At 37.4% G+C, this 12,906-nt stretch overlaps 1 pseudogene; it reads left to right on the top strand.

The window, feature by feature from the left end:
* Positions 1–1,193: 1,193 nt before the first annotated feature.
* LOC126062169 (glycosaminoglycan xylosylkinase-like) lies at positions 1,194–12,509 on the top strand (annotated as a pseudogene).
* Positions 12,510–12,906: the final 397 nt, after the last annotated feature.

Below are 12,906 nucleotides of genomic sequence, written 5' to 3'. Positions count from 1 at the left end.
GTTCCTACTAACATAGACATAAGTTGTTCAGATATTTTGAAACATCTAAAACACAGTTTATTTATCCAAAGACCCAGTTTTAAGATGTGATTTTTTTAGTAGGCAGAAAAATGCCCCCTTCCCAAAGATGTCGACATCCTAATCCCCAAAACCTGTGAATATTTTACCTTACCTGACAAAAGAAACCTTGCAAATATTAAATTAAGGATCTTGAGATGAGGAGACTATCTGAGATTATCCAGGGGCCTAACATAATTACAAAGATCGTTACAAGAGGAAGTCAGGAGGGTTAGAATCAGAGAAGGAGATGTGATGATGGAATTGGAAGTCAAAGTGATTTGGGGTAATCAGCAAGGAATGTGGTCTTCCTCGGGATGCTGAAAAGGCAAGGGAACAACTTATCTCACAGAGCATCTAGAAGGACTACAGCCCTGCCAACAACTTGATTTGAGGGCTTCTGTCTTCCAGAAATGTAAGGTAACAAATTTGTGTTGTTTTAAGTCACTAAGTTTGTGATAAATTTTTACAGCAGCAATAAGAATGTTAGAAGAGTGCTTAAGAAAAAAAAGTTGGTATAAACATTAGAGCCGTATATTAAAATAGAACTTAAAAAAATGTAGCTCCTTCTTCTAAAGCATCTTGGAGTACTCATGCCACCAGTGGTTAAGCATTCGGCTGCTAACCAACCAGAAGTTTGGCAGTTCGAATCCATCAGCAACTCCTTGGCAACTCTATGAGGCAGTTCTACTCTGTCCTGTAGGATGACTACAAGTCAGAACTGACTTAATGGCAACGTTTCTTTTTTTTTTTTTAAAGGACCTTAGTTCAAGAAATTCTATGAAGTGTGTTGGGAGTCAAAATTTACACACCTGCCACCACTTATTTTCTGCTTCTATCAATGCAACAATGAGCTCAAGCATAATGATTGTAAGGATGGCGCAGGACCGGGTAGTGTTTCGTTCTGTTGTGCATGGGGTCGCTATGAGTCGGAGCTGACTAGACATCACCTAACAACAACAACCAATGCCTATTCTTGTTTCCAGTTAAATTCTTTGGAAAGCATTTACATTTAGCCTGCTCAGCTTTTCCTATGAAGAGGTGTTGTCTAATTCTCCACTCTCTGAATACTGCTTTGGCTGATAGAACTGTTCTGGGCACTTGTTTTGTCAAAGAAGCATGTCCAGATTAGCCGAATGGAGGAACGGATCAGAAATGAGGAAGTGCAGCTGAGGCTAAGCTGCACCAGTATTTCCCTACTCCACCTAACTGATTGACAGCAGATACATGAGGGTACCTGGCTGAGATCAGCTGAGTCTGGAAGAATGACCCAATGACCTCAGGTTAAATTGCCAATCTGCAGACTCCTGAGAAAAATCCACTAATAATTGGTGTAGCTTGTTACATACCAGTGACTATTACACATGTATTGCCAAGGAAGACACAAATGACTGAGGAAAGAGAACTACTTCCAAGGAAAGCACAGGAACAGCACCTACTGCAGATACAGCCCTGAAGTGCTAGGAGATCTAAGGTACAGCGTGTAAGAAATCACCTTTAATGTGATAAGTCTCTGATGTATAAGTTTGATTTATTATAGCATAACCTATCCTTTCCTTATCTTTTAACCGTATGAACATAGATACAAATTTAATTATCATAAACATACTGTGATAAGAATGATCAACATTTATTGAAAGTTTATTCTTTGTCAGGCACTGATCTACGAGCTTCCTTCCAGTGTTTATATGCATTTAGTGCTCTCAAAATCCAAAGAAAGTCTGTACTTCCCCCATGATTGTTTTCACTTTACAGACAGGAGCACTGAACTACAAGAGATAACTGCCTAACATTATATAGCTAGTAAATGCCGGGGCCAGTACTGAACCAAGGTGTGAACACCAAGATGGGTGAAAAATTGAAGTTATGTTGGAAATTTTCCACATTTGTCTCAAAAACAAAACAGAACAAATTAACACAAAACCTATTTGGCTTCTATTCTGTTTACTTCCAGTTCCATGTGCAGTATCCACACTCAAAATTATTTGATATTATTTGCAAGCTTAATTTATTTATCTTTCTCACCTGTATATTTCTTTCTCTCAAGTTCATAAGAGTCATTTTGAGGCTATTGGGCTTCAGTGAAAAAACCATACCCTTGATCTAAACTTTGTCATTACTATTTTTATTCATCAAGTGATTTTACTTGGCACCAATCCCTTGGAATAATACTTGCATTCGTGTTCTTTAATAGACTGAAAGTGTTTTCACTCAAAGCCTACTTAAGCTCTATGTCTTATCTTTTGGCGACAAAAAGCAGTTATTCTAATATTGCAAGTCTTTTAATGTTGAGCCTGTCCTTATTTCCTTTCATTTCTGCTTCCAAATTGCTCATTTTTTCTCCTATGTTCACCTCTTTCTTATAATACTTTGTCAGATGCAGCCAAAAGCAACGAGCATAGCTGACTTTACTTATGTTTTCAACAGTTTTCCCTAAAATTTTAAATTCATTATGCATATATCTGCAAGCTTATCAGATGACAAAAGTGCTAAATATTTTATCACAGCATTGAACTTCAACATCTTTCCAGCCTCAGTGATCATTTTCTTGAGTCTTATCTCAATTCATCAAACCAATGCTTAAGTCTAGATAAGACACAAAACACATTTGTGCACGGAATATTTGTCCTGCCAGGTATGTGGTGCGGCTCACTGCTAAAGGGCTGCAAAGTGTAGTCATTCATAAGCCCAAGGTGAAAGAAAGAACATGATGTTGGTAAACACTAGTAATATCTACCAAAATAGCTCTATGTAAAAATAAATTTAATTGATATCACAGACTGGTAGATGAAGCTTTATAAAATTTAAAGGAAAATCAAAGCAATGTGATCAATTTCAAGCATCTAAAAAAATCACAACAAACCTGGTTATTTTGTGAATTACTTGTTAGGTTTATCAATTGTTTTTCCAATAGTCAAAAAACTTGTAAATAAAGTTCATAGCTTGGATTTTTGCAATAGGTGTTTTCCATTATATATGAACACTGTTCTACCAGGAAACAATATAAAGCAGAGAGTTAGTGTCATACCTAAAATATACCAAAATGTCCGATTATTTCACCAAGCACAATAAAAGTACATTAACATACATTAAAATATAGTATAAGTATTTTATAATTGCTACCTCTGTGTGTTTGTGAGCGTGTGTATACACTCACAATCTTCTGAATGTCTTGAAATATATGAACTATTATAAGGTGACATCCAGTTGATTCGTTAGTCAAATACGATGGCATATGGTTCCAGATGTCTTGTGCAAAAGACCCTTGTATCTAACGGCAGAACGTGAGGCGCATGGCTAGGAGCTATACGCATCATTTATTCTGGCTTATATTTACGAAGATCAGTCTCAACTTCTGAGTGATCATATTGAATAGAATTTCACTAATTTGCAGACATCTGCTCAAAGAAATTTGCATAGATATCACATGCAATAACTAGCAGATAATTCTTCAGATACTTCAAACATTTTAAACTAGATTCTGCACAACTTTCTCTATTGAACTGATAGCCTTACTTAGCATGTTTTCACTCCTGAGGTAAATTCTACCTATTCTACCATTACAAGGGGTGGAATAATTGCGTAAGGTCCCTTAAAATCAAACCAAACCTGTTGCCGTCAAGTCAATCCCAACTCAGAGAAACCCTATAGGACAGAGTAAAACTGCCTCATAGGGTTTCCAAGGACTGGCTCGTAGATTCAAACAGCAGACCTTTTGGTTAGCAGCTGAGCTCTTAACCACTGTGCTACCAGGGCTCTGTAAGGTCCCTAGGTGGCACAAATGGTTTGCACTCTACTGCTAACCTAGAGGGTGGTTGTTCAAACCCACCTAACAGGACCACAGAAGAAAAGGCCTGGTGATCCGCTTCTGTTAAGTTACAGGCAAGAAAAGCCTAGGGAGCAGTTCTACTCTATAACACGTGGAGCCACCATGAGTTGGAATCGACTTCTTAGCAACTAACTATATCAAATGATCTTCAGGAAAAAAAAAATTGATAGTAGAATCCAAAGGTATAGCTGGAAAAAAAAAAATGCTGACATATTAGAAGATCTAATAAGTCTTCGCAAAAGAGAGAATTTTGTTTTGTTTTATTTTAGTGACTAGGAGAAATATTCTAGTCACTTATTAAATGCACTCATTTAAATTACTAGAATCATATTGCTTAAAATTTAAAAATAAGAAAAACGTTGGCATAAGTACAATATGATATTGCTATTTGAATACAATGAAATGCCTTGCCATATGTTGTGAAGATAAGGCCCTAAACCTTTACGTTTTAATAACCTGATCATTTTACTTTGGGATGTTTGGGGGGAAAAAAAAAAAGATTACCAAAAAAAAAAAAAAAGACAAACAACCAAAAGACTTATTTCTGATCATAGGAAACAGTTTCTATCTTGATGATTTTCCTGCCAAATTTGTGTCTAATTATAAGCTAGAAATATCCTTAAACTTCTAAACTTAAAACATACATATGTAGAGTATTTTGCTAGGTAGTCTTAGACTGAATACAACAAACTTGAAAATGTGAATAATGTTTTTACCACAAGATGATGTTACTGCTGAATGCAGTTGAGTCCATTCTAACTCAGCAACCCTGTGTGACAGAGTAGAAGTGCCCCATAAGGTTTTCTTGACTTTAACCTTTATGGGAGCAGATCACCACATCTTTCTCCAATGAAACAGCTGGATGTGTTCGAACTGCCAACCTTCTGGTTAGCAATCTAGGGCTTAACTGCTGCTGAACCAAAAGATAAAACCAAGCAACCAACAAACAAACCAAAAAACATTACTGTAGGATTGACGCCGATAAGACAGAACAAAACTGCCATATAGGGTTTCCAAGGAGTGGCTAGTGGACTCAAACTGCCAACCTTTTGGTTGGCAGCCAATCTCTTAACCACTGCACCACCAGAGCTCCCAAAAGATAGAGGACCATTTATTATTACAATTATTTCAAATTATTCCTTGAATTTATAAAAAATGAAGATTTTATTCCTTTACATAAGCTTTCACAGGGCATATGGTGGGGGTAGTGGTTAAGTGCTACAGCTGCTAACCAAAAGGTCAGCAGTTCAAATCCACCGGGTGCTCCGTGGAAACTATATGGGGGCAGTTCTACTCTGTCCTGTAGGGTCCCTATGAGTCAGAATCGACTCAACAGCAATGGTTTTTTTTTTTTAATATTTTCAAAAATTGAAAAGTTACAGGGTGGCAGCAGTAGAAGCACTTCATGTTTCAACATGAGAAATTGACTGCAAAAATATCCTTGTTAATAACCTTTTTTTCTATTTTAAATAGATTATCTAAATGGTACATAATAATAGAAAGTAATAGAACTATGTAGTTGTTCTGTTGCTTGGATTTTTAAAAAATATCAACTGTATGGCAGTAGTAACAGTTGTTGTTAGCTGCTGTTCAGTCACCACCAACTCATGGCAGCGTCATGCACAAACAAAAAAGGCTGCTTCATCCTGTGCCATTCCCATGATTGGCTACAGGTCAACCTGTTGTGATCCATAGGGTTTTCATTGGCTGTTTTTTTTTTTCTTCTAGTCCATCTCAGCCTGGAAGCTCCATTGAAACCTGTTCAGCATCACAGGAATACTCAAGCCTCCACTGACAGATGGGTGGTGGCTGTGCTTGCAGTTCATTGGCCAGGAAAATGAGAATTCTACCACTGAGCCACCAATGTTTCATGTGTGTAGTTTTTCCCTAGATTGTACTGGCATCATGACTGATGGTGAACTACGCCTTTATATGCCTAAACCAGAAAATAATAATAATACAGACAAAAATTATAAAACCATAGTTCTCAGTTTGAAAGATGTTACTCATTTGTGTTGTGTGTGTGTTGTGTTTTTATGTAGGTTTTTGCGTATGTATGTACAAGTAAATATTGAAATAATTCAAAATATGAGTCCCTTCTCATGGCAGGCTTTAGGATCAGTATTGAAAATATTTTATTTCTTTTGTTATCTTATATCTGCTGAATATGATTAAGAAAGCAAACTAAGAAGAAAAAAATCACCTACTGGGCATCAGAAGATCCTTATTAAACTTAAAGTTACAAATATATTCCCTAGAGTACAATTAAGTATAAAACAAGTCAGCTGTACATATATATGTAGCCAGAGAGGTGGTTGATAGGTAAAGACCTGTTTAGTAAAATAATGAGACAGCTGCTCCTTTTAGAAATGCCATAGTAATTAGCATGCATAATTTCCCACCTATTTCAGACAGTTTTAGTGGAGAGCATGGGGCAAAATATATCCAGAAACATCCTTCTGTAGTCTTAGTTAGAAATAAATGGAAAAACAAGTCCATAACTACAACGTATTAAATTTGTTGAATAGTCCTAGCACTGTTCTAAATGTAAGTTAGTGTACACAATTCTTATTCAATGTCATTTTAAAAATTGCATTTGTTTATGGTTTATTACCTGAAAAATTTTGACATAGAAACGGCACAAATTATCATCAAATGACTTGACTTTCAGTTTATGTCAATGAATCTCTATCAAAAAATGGCTATAAATACACTGAACAATCATTACAAAATATTTTTCATTACCATGAAATATCATGAGAATTAATAATTAAATAATGTTGTTTTTTATTGTTGTTAGGTGCTGTGAAGCCAGTTCCGACTCATAGCGACCCCATGTACAACAGAACAAAACACTGCTCAGTTCTGTGTCATCCTCATAATCCTTAGTGTGCTTGAACCCATTGTTGCATCCACTGTGTCGATCCATCTCATTGAATGTCTTCCTCTGTTTCACTGACCCTCTGCTTTATCAAGGATGATGTCCTTCTCTACGGACTGATCCCTTCTGTTAACATGTTGAAAGTATGTGAAACGTAGTCTTGCTATCCTTGCTTCTAAGGAGCATTCTATTGTGCTTCTTCCAAGACATACTTGTTTGTTCTTTTGACAGTCTTTGGCATATTCAGTATTCTTTGCCAACACCATAATTCAAAGGCAAATGATGATTTATTACCGCCTGTCTCTCTCTTAGTCTATATGTTATCTATCTAGTGGTATTATCTCTATACTTTGAAATAAAGGTTTTGTTATATATCAGCTATAATTCAATTAATTTCTCAGATAACATCCAATTATGTTTTTAGAAATCATATAATATAATAATAATGTATTTTCAGTTGCATATTAAAATTATTTTATGTATTACTAAGTATGGCAAAACATAGAGTTGGAGGAAAAGTCAGTTGCCTAAAATGTACATGTGATAGTGAAGGCAGATTTTCTCAACTGTACAGAAAATCATGGGGAGAATCCTCATGAATCATGTTTTTTTTTTTTAAATATTATTATTCTTACTCAAGTGAATATCACAACTGTATCATCTACAAAAGGCAAACATTGAGTATTTTTTCATGTATTGATCTCTTTCTGATGGAGCTGTATCCATAGATTGGTTTGTTAGGAAAAATAATATGGGGTTACTATAAATAACTGTTAGGCTGCTAAACAAAGGATTGGCAGTTTGAATCTACCAGATGCTCTTTGGAAACCCTGTGGGTCAGTTCTACTCTGTCCCATAGGGTCAGTATGATTCAGAATCGACTGGACAGCAAAGAGTTTTGGTTTATTTTTTGGTGAAAATATACACAGCAAAAGATACTCCATTTCAACTATTTTTACATGTACAACTTCAGTGACAATGATTACATTCTTCAAGTTGTGCAACCATTCTCACTAGTCTTTTCCAAACTATTCCACGACCATTAACATAAATCTGCTGCTCCTGAGCTTCTTGTCTAACCTTTTGAATTGCTGTTGTCAATTTGATTTCATACAGATAATTCTTTGAAAGACCATAATGCTGAAGGCAGATGTATTTTACTACTTAAGCTAAAACTGTTGCTTGGTTCGAAAAAGATATCAGCAGATAGTTTTGGGTTAAAGTTGAAAGTTTAAAGATTATTTTAGGACAATAGTTTCAGTGCTTTATTCAGCCTCAGTGGCTCCAGAAAGTCTGGATTCCATTGAGAATTTTAAATTCTGTTCTTCACCCCTCTTTTAATCAGAATCCGTGTTCAAAAGTAGAACACTAAGGGTCTGCACAGTCATGACATTAAATATTTTTATAAATGATTGCTACAGATCTCCAATCATGAAAATTTGGTAGTTCTGTGCTCAGCAGTGCTTCCGGCTAAATCTCTGTTCCCTAACAGTCTAAATATGAATTATTGAGTCACACAGTACTTGTTCTATTTAGAGTTTAACCAGGAGTGTGGCTGTGTCAGTCAATTGCATATAAGGGAACAAGGGCAAAGGGTGTTAAGGAAGGTGCCTGTTAAATAATAGTGTGGTTCCATGGATTTTAAGTTGAGCAAAGAGGAAATAGCATATATTAATGGAAATTTAAATGTTGAAGAGTAATAGGCTTAACGGGTTCTACATTGGAATTAGGTAAAAGCATTATTGGATGTGTTGTTGTTGTTAGGTGCCGTCGAGTCGATTCCGACTCACAGAGACCTTATGCACAACAGGACAAAACACTGCCTGCTCCTGCACCATCCTCACAATTGTTTGCTATGTTTGAGCCCATTGTTGTAGCTACTGTGTCAATCCATCTTGTTAAGGGTCTTCCCCTTTTTGGCTGACCCTGTACTCTGCCAAGCATGATTTCCTTCTCCAGGGACCCATCCCACCTGACAACATGTCCAAAGTATGTGAGACACAGTCTCACCATCCTTGCTTCCAAGAAGCATTATTAGAGAAGGGTATTAAAACGGGGAAGCTAGAACAACAATAGATGGTGACTGCAGCAGCGTTATTAAAATATGTATTTCAGAAATATTGCAATTATGTGGTAATGACAAGTTATGAGTTATGGTCATACTAGTGTTTTTCTGAGGAAGGATGGAATAAAAATGTTTGGAAATTTGAAAGACCAAAAATGGATTGTTGAGACCATTGAAGTAAGAGTAGTGGTAGAGTACAATGAGCTAAACATTTCGATATATATATGGAGCACTATCAGCGAGGTCATATAAGACAGAAAGAAGGAGAAATGGTACAGTTTTATTTCAGGTACTTCAAATGAAAGTGGTATAATTTCAAAATACCAGCAGAAGCAATATGGGCACATGCCCTACTTTCAAGCACTAAAGCCACAATGTTTGACACTAGCATTTACAGATATACAAATAAATACCACTTGATATTTTAATAAAATAGAAATACCATTTTTAAGCAACAAAAAACATCAAGTTGTCAGGAAACTGATGATACAGTATCATCTTTTGAAATTTTAAAGTGCTACGTGGATTTTTTTCAGGGGTCATTACTTAGTCTGCTACTATTAAACATTTTTAAAATTAATGATTAGGGTGATGAACCAGAGTGTATCTTTATTAAATTTGTTCATGACACCAATTTGGTAGGACAATTAGCACATTTAAAAATTGGATTAAAATTCCAAATGACCTTGGTGAGTTGGAGAGAAGCCTGGATATAAACAAGATGAAGTTGATTAAGTTCATGTGCAGTAATTCATTTAGCCTATTTCACATTCACAGTGGCCAAACCATTACACAACTCTGGTCGGAACTTTTAATCAAAGTAGTTTGAGTGATCTATCTTCATTGCAGAGCAATCACAGCAAATGTGAGTCAAGATTTTTGTGCATCCAACTGGCATAACTACTGATGAAGTTATTAGTTTAATCAAAATGATGATGATGCCAGGCTTCTTCAAGGTATGCGTACTCAGTTTTAGAAGGAAATTTGCCTACCAAAATCACTTGGTACAGGCCAGTCTTTCTGAACTAAGAAAAATAACAGAACTATGTACATTGGCTAAGGCAAAAATGCTGTGTGAGCTGAGAATAGTGTTAAAAGAGAAACCAACAACAGTAGTAACTGAATGCTGATAATATCAAGATTTTGTTTTGTTTTTTAAGTCAATGTTTTGGAAGAGTTTCATAATTACTGAATTATGGTGTCGAGACTTTGTAACATGAATTATTTGTGAATAAAATGGTTTACATCTGAAGAAACTTGGTTAAAAAACAGATATAAAGATTTAAGAAAATAACAATAGACTAATATCTTTCTTTAATGTAGGTTTCAAAATTTTGTGTTCAGTCTACATTGAGTATCCCGTGCACATCTTAAAGCACAAGGACAGACAGCTTTCACAGAGACCCAGGGGTTTTGTAGATGCTCTGAAACCCATCTGTGATACACTTCTGGTCAATAGAGCCAAGGCTGAGAAGCATGGTAAGAATTGCATTTTCAATTTATGTGGTCTCAGGATACTTGATTTCTAAAGGAAAGAAAAAGTGACAGGCATTTTCTCTTGAGGGTTGTCTGTTCACACCTCAGCAGATATTTAGAAGGATAGAGGCTTTTATATTAAATGTGTGTAGCGACGGCAGTGTGTGGTGGTGGTAGCCATCTCTAGTGGCTGAAAAGTAGAGTAAATCTTATATGCAGATCTTTTTAATTTAAAATAGTCCAGTGGGAAAATTAATGATATATCTGTTTAATATAAAAATACTATTGTATAAAATATAGATACAGAAACCCACACAAATCACTTGTATGGCCGAATAAAACATTATTAGGCAAACAACGCACAAGCCAAAAAGCGTAACTTTACCAACCAAATGGTAAGACAATACACTTCTTACCATTTTCTTACCCTGGGCTCTATGGACCAGAAGTCTATCACACATGGATTTCAGGTCATCTGCAAAACCTCTGAGTCTCTGTGAAAACTTTCTGCCCCTTTCAAGTGCCCCTTCCCAAACTCTGCCTTCTCTCTCCTCTCATGTTGTTTTCAGGTGCCTCCGAGTAGATTTTCAATTCATAGGGACTCAATATGACAGAGTAGAACTGCCCCATAGGGCTTCCTAGGCTGTAATCTTTACAGGAACAGATTGCCAGGACTTTTCTTCTGTGAAGCAGCTGTGTAGGTTCAAATACCCACCTTTTGTTTTTTAGCTGAGGGCTTAACCATTGCTACACCAGGGCTCCTTCTGCTCCTCTCATAAGCCAACAAAACCAAACTCACTGCCATCGAGTCGATTCTGACTCATAGGTAACATTTATTTGGATATTTATAGTAAATATTTGCTTGCTTGTTTTATCACTCCAACGTTTATCTTTAGGTAAATGTTCAGCCTTGCTCAGGTTTTTGGTTTTGTCTTTTTTTTTTAAATTGAAGCAAAAGAAATAAATTCATATGTAGAGATCTTATCATACAGGTTATACTTTTTTATAAAGTAAATTTGGGTAATATAAACACTATGCAGATCAAGATAGAGAATATTACCAGCATCTTCATACAGGTAATACATGTCCCTCCTCAGATAATCTCTTGATTTACCCTTCATTCTTAAAGAATATTATCACTGGATATATGATTCTGGGTTGACAGTTCTTTTCTATCAACACATCAAAAAAAAATATTGTGCCGAATGACGCGGCCGAGGTGGGTGGGAGCCTCAGTGGCTTCGGGGGCTGGGGACAGTAAGTGTGGGGTTGGGCTGCCCCTCCTCAGAGGTGGTGGGGGTGGCTGGGGCTGCACCACACCGCACCAGCAACCATGGAGCAAGCCTAGGGCCTGGCAGGTATAGCCAAGATTGTGTGGTAGAAGGGGAACCATATGCTCATTATGATAGACAATGTAGAAGTAACTGCCTTTCATTTGGATAGGATTCTGGGTTTCCATCCAGCCCCCTTGGTGGTAGGCAGATTTGTTAATACTGCGGACAGAAATCAAGCCGGTTGCCATGGAGCAGCTGTTGAGCACCTTCCCAATCACAGGAAACAATACTGGTTTCTATGGGAAGTGTTATTATTGCCGAGAAATTAAGTCAGCTGGTGCTGGTGGAAAAACAATGGAGGGACCTGTTACGCTTTGCCTCCTAGATGTATGGTCTCTGCAAAAACACAACACCTATGGGTCAGAACTAGAACTTACCTAGAGGGCAAATTGGCCAGGTGGGAATATAAATGAAAGCTACTGCAACGCTGTGAAGAAAATGTCCCACTGTGACTCAGGTCCATGCCTCCTGGATGTCATGACACAGCTGTCCTTGATTACCCGATTGTCAGTCCTGACTGCCACTATTAGGAGAGCTTTCAAGATGATCCTCCTTGTTCTGGTAATGCCAACAGCTTTGGGAATCCCTCACTGGATAAGAGAAGCATTCTTGCCCCTCTGTATCGCTGTTGCATCATTGAGGTTTCTACCTGGAACAGACTGAACTACCTAAAGAACAGCCTGCTGAATTCTGCGTTAAAGTGAGCCATGACCCATGAACCCACTGTCCCAGTGCTCTCTTACCCTCCCCATGGATGCCATAGACCAGCAGCTCCTGAGTGCCCTGGCAACCGTGAAGCAGTGCACTTGCCAGTTTGGGGCGGATGCTGTGCTGGTAGAAGACAGGGTGCCCCTTTCCCACTTGTAATTCTCAACACAAAATACACGACACTTTTTACAGAGATAGGGAAACAGCACAATCAATTCCAAATGATGTCCAATGGATTGGAAATGGCCAGCAGCAAGCTCTGCTGATAGGGGACAAGGTGGTCTTAGAGATCTTTGATGTTTTCCGTAACAGAAACTAAATCAAAGACTACAAGTGTCAGACCGTGGTGGAGATGCTCTTGCTGAATCACCTTCTGACTCCCTTGGCGTCACACGCCCATCCTAGCAATGGGTGTCGTGGATGGTCAGTTTTAATTTCCCGTGCCAAAGGACTAATTGAGGTGTGACATTTGGATGGGTTTTTGCTGAGATTGGTTCTTGAGTGTGTGTTTTGCGTTGAACCCTACAGTCCTTTCTCCATACTTGTGGATGTTCTA

Source organism: Elephas maximus, chromosome 2, assembly GCF_024166365.1.
Source record: "Elephas maximus indicus isolate mEleMax1 chromosome 2, mEleMax1 primary haplotype, whole genome shotgun sequence".
Taxonomy (NCBI): domain Eukaryota; kingdom Metazoa; phylum Chordata; class Mammalia; order Proboscidea; family Elephantidae; genus Elephas; species Elephas maximus.
This window is presented reverse-complemented; position numbering and strand designations above follow the sequence as displayed.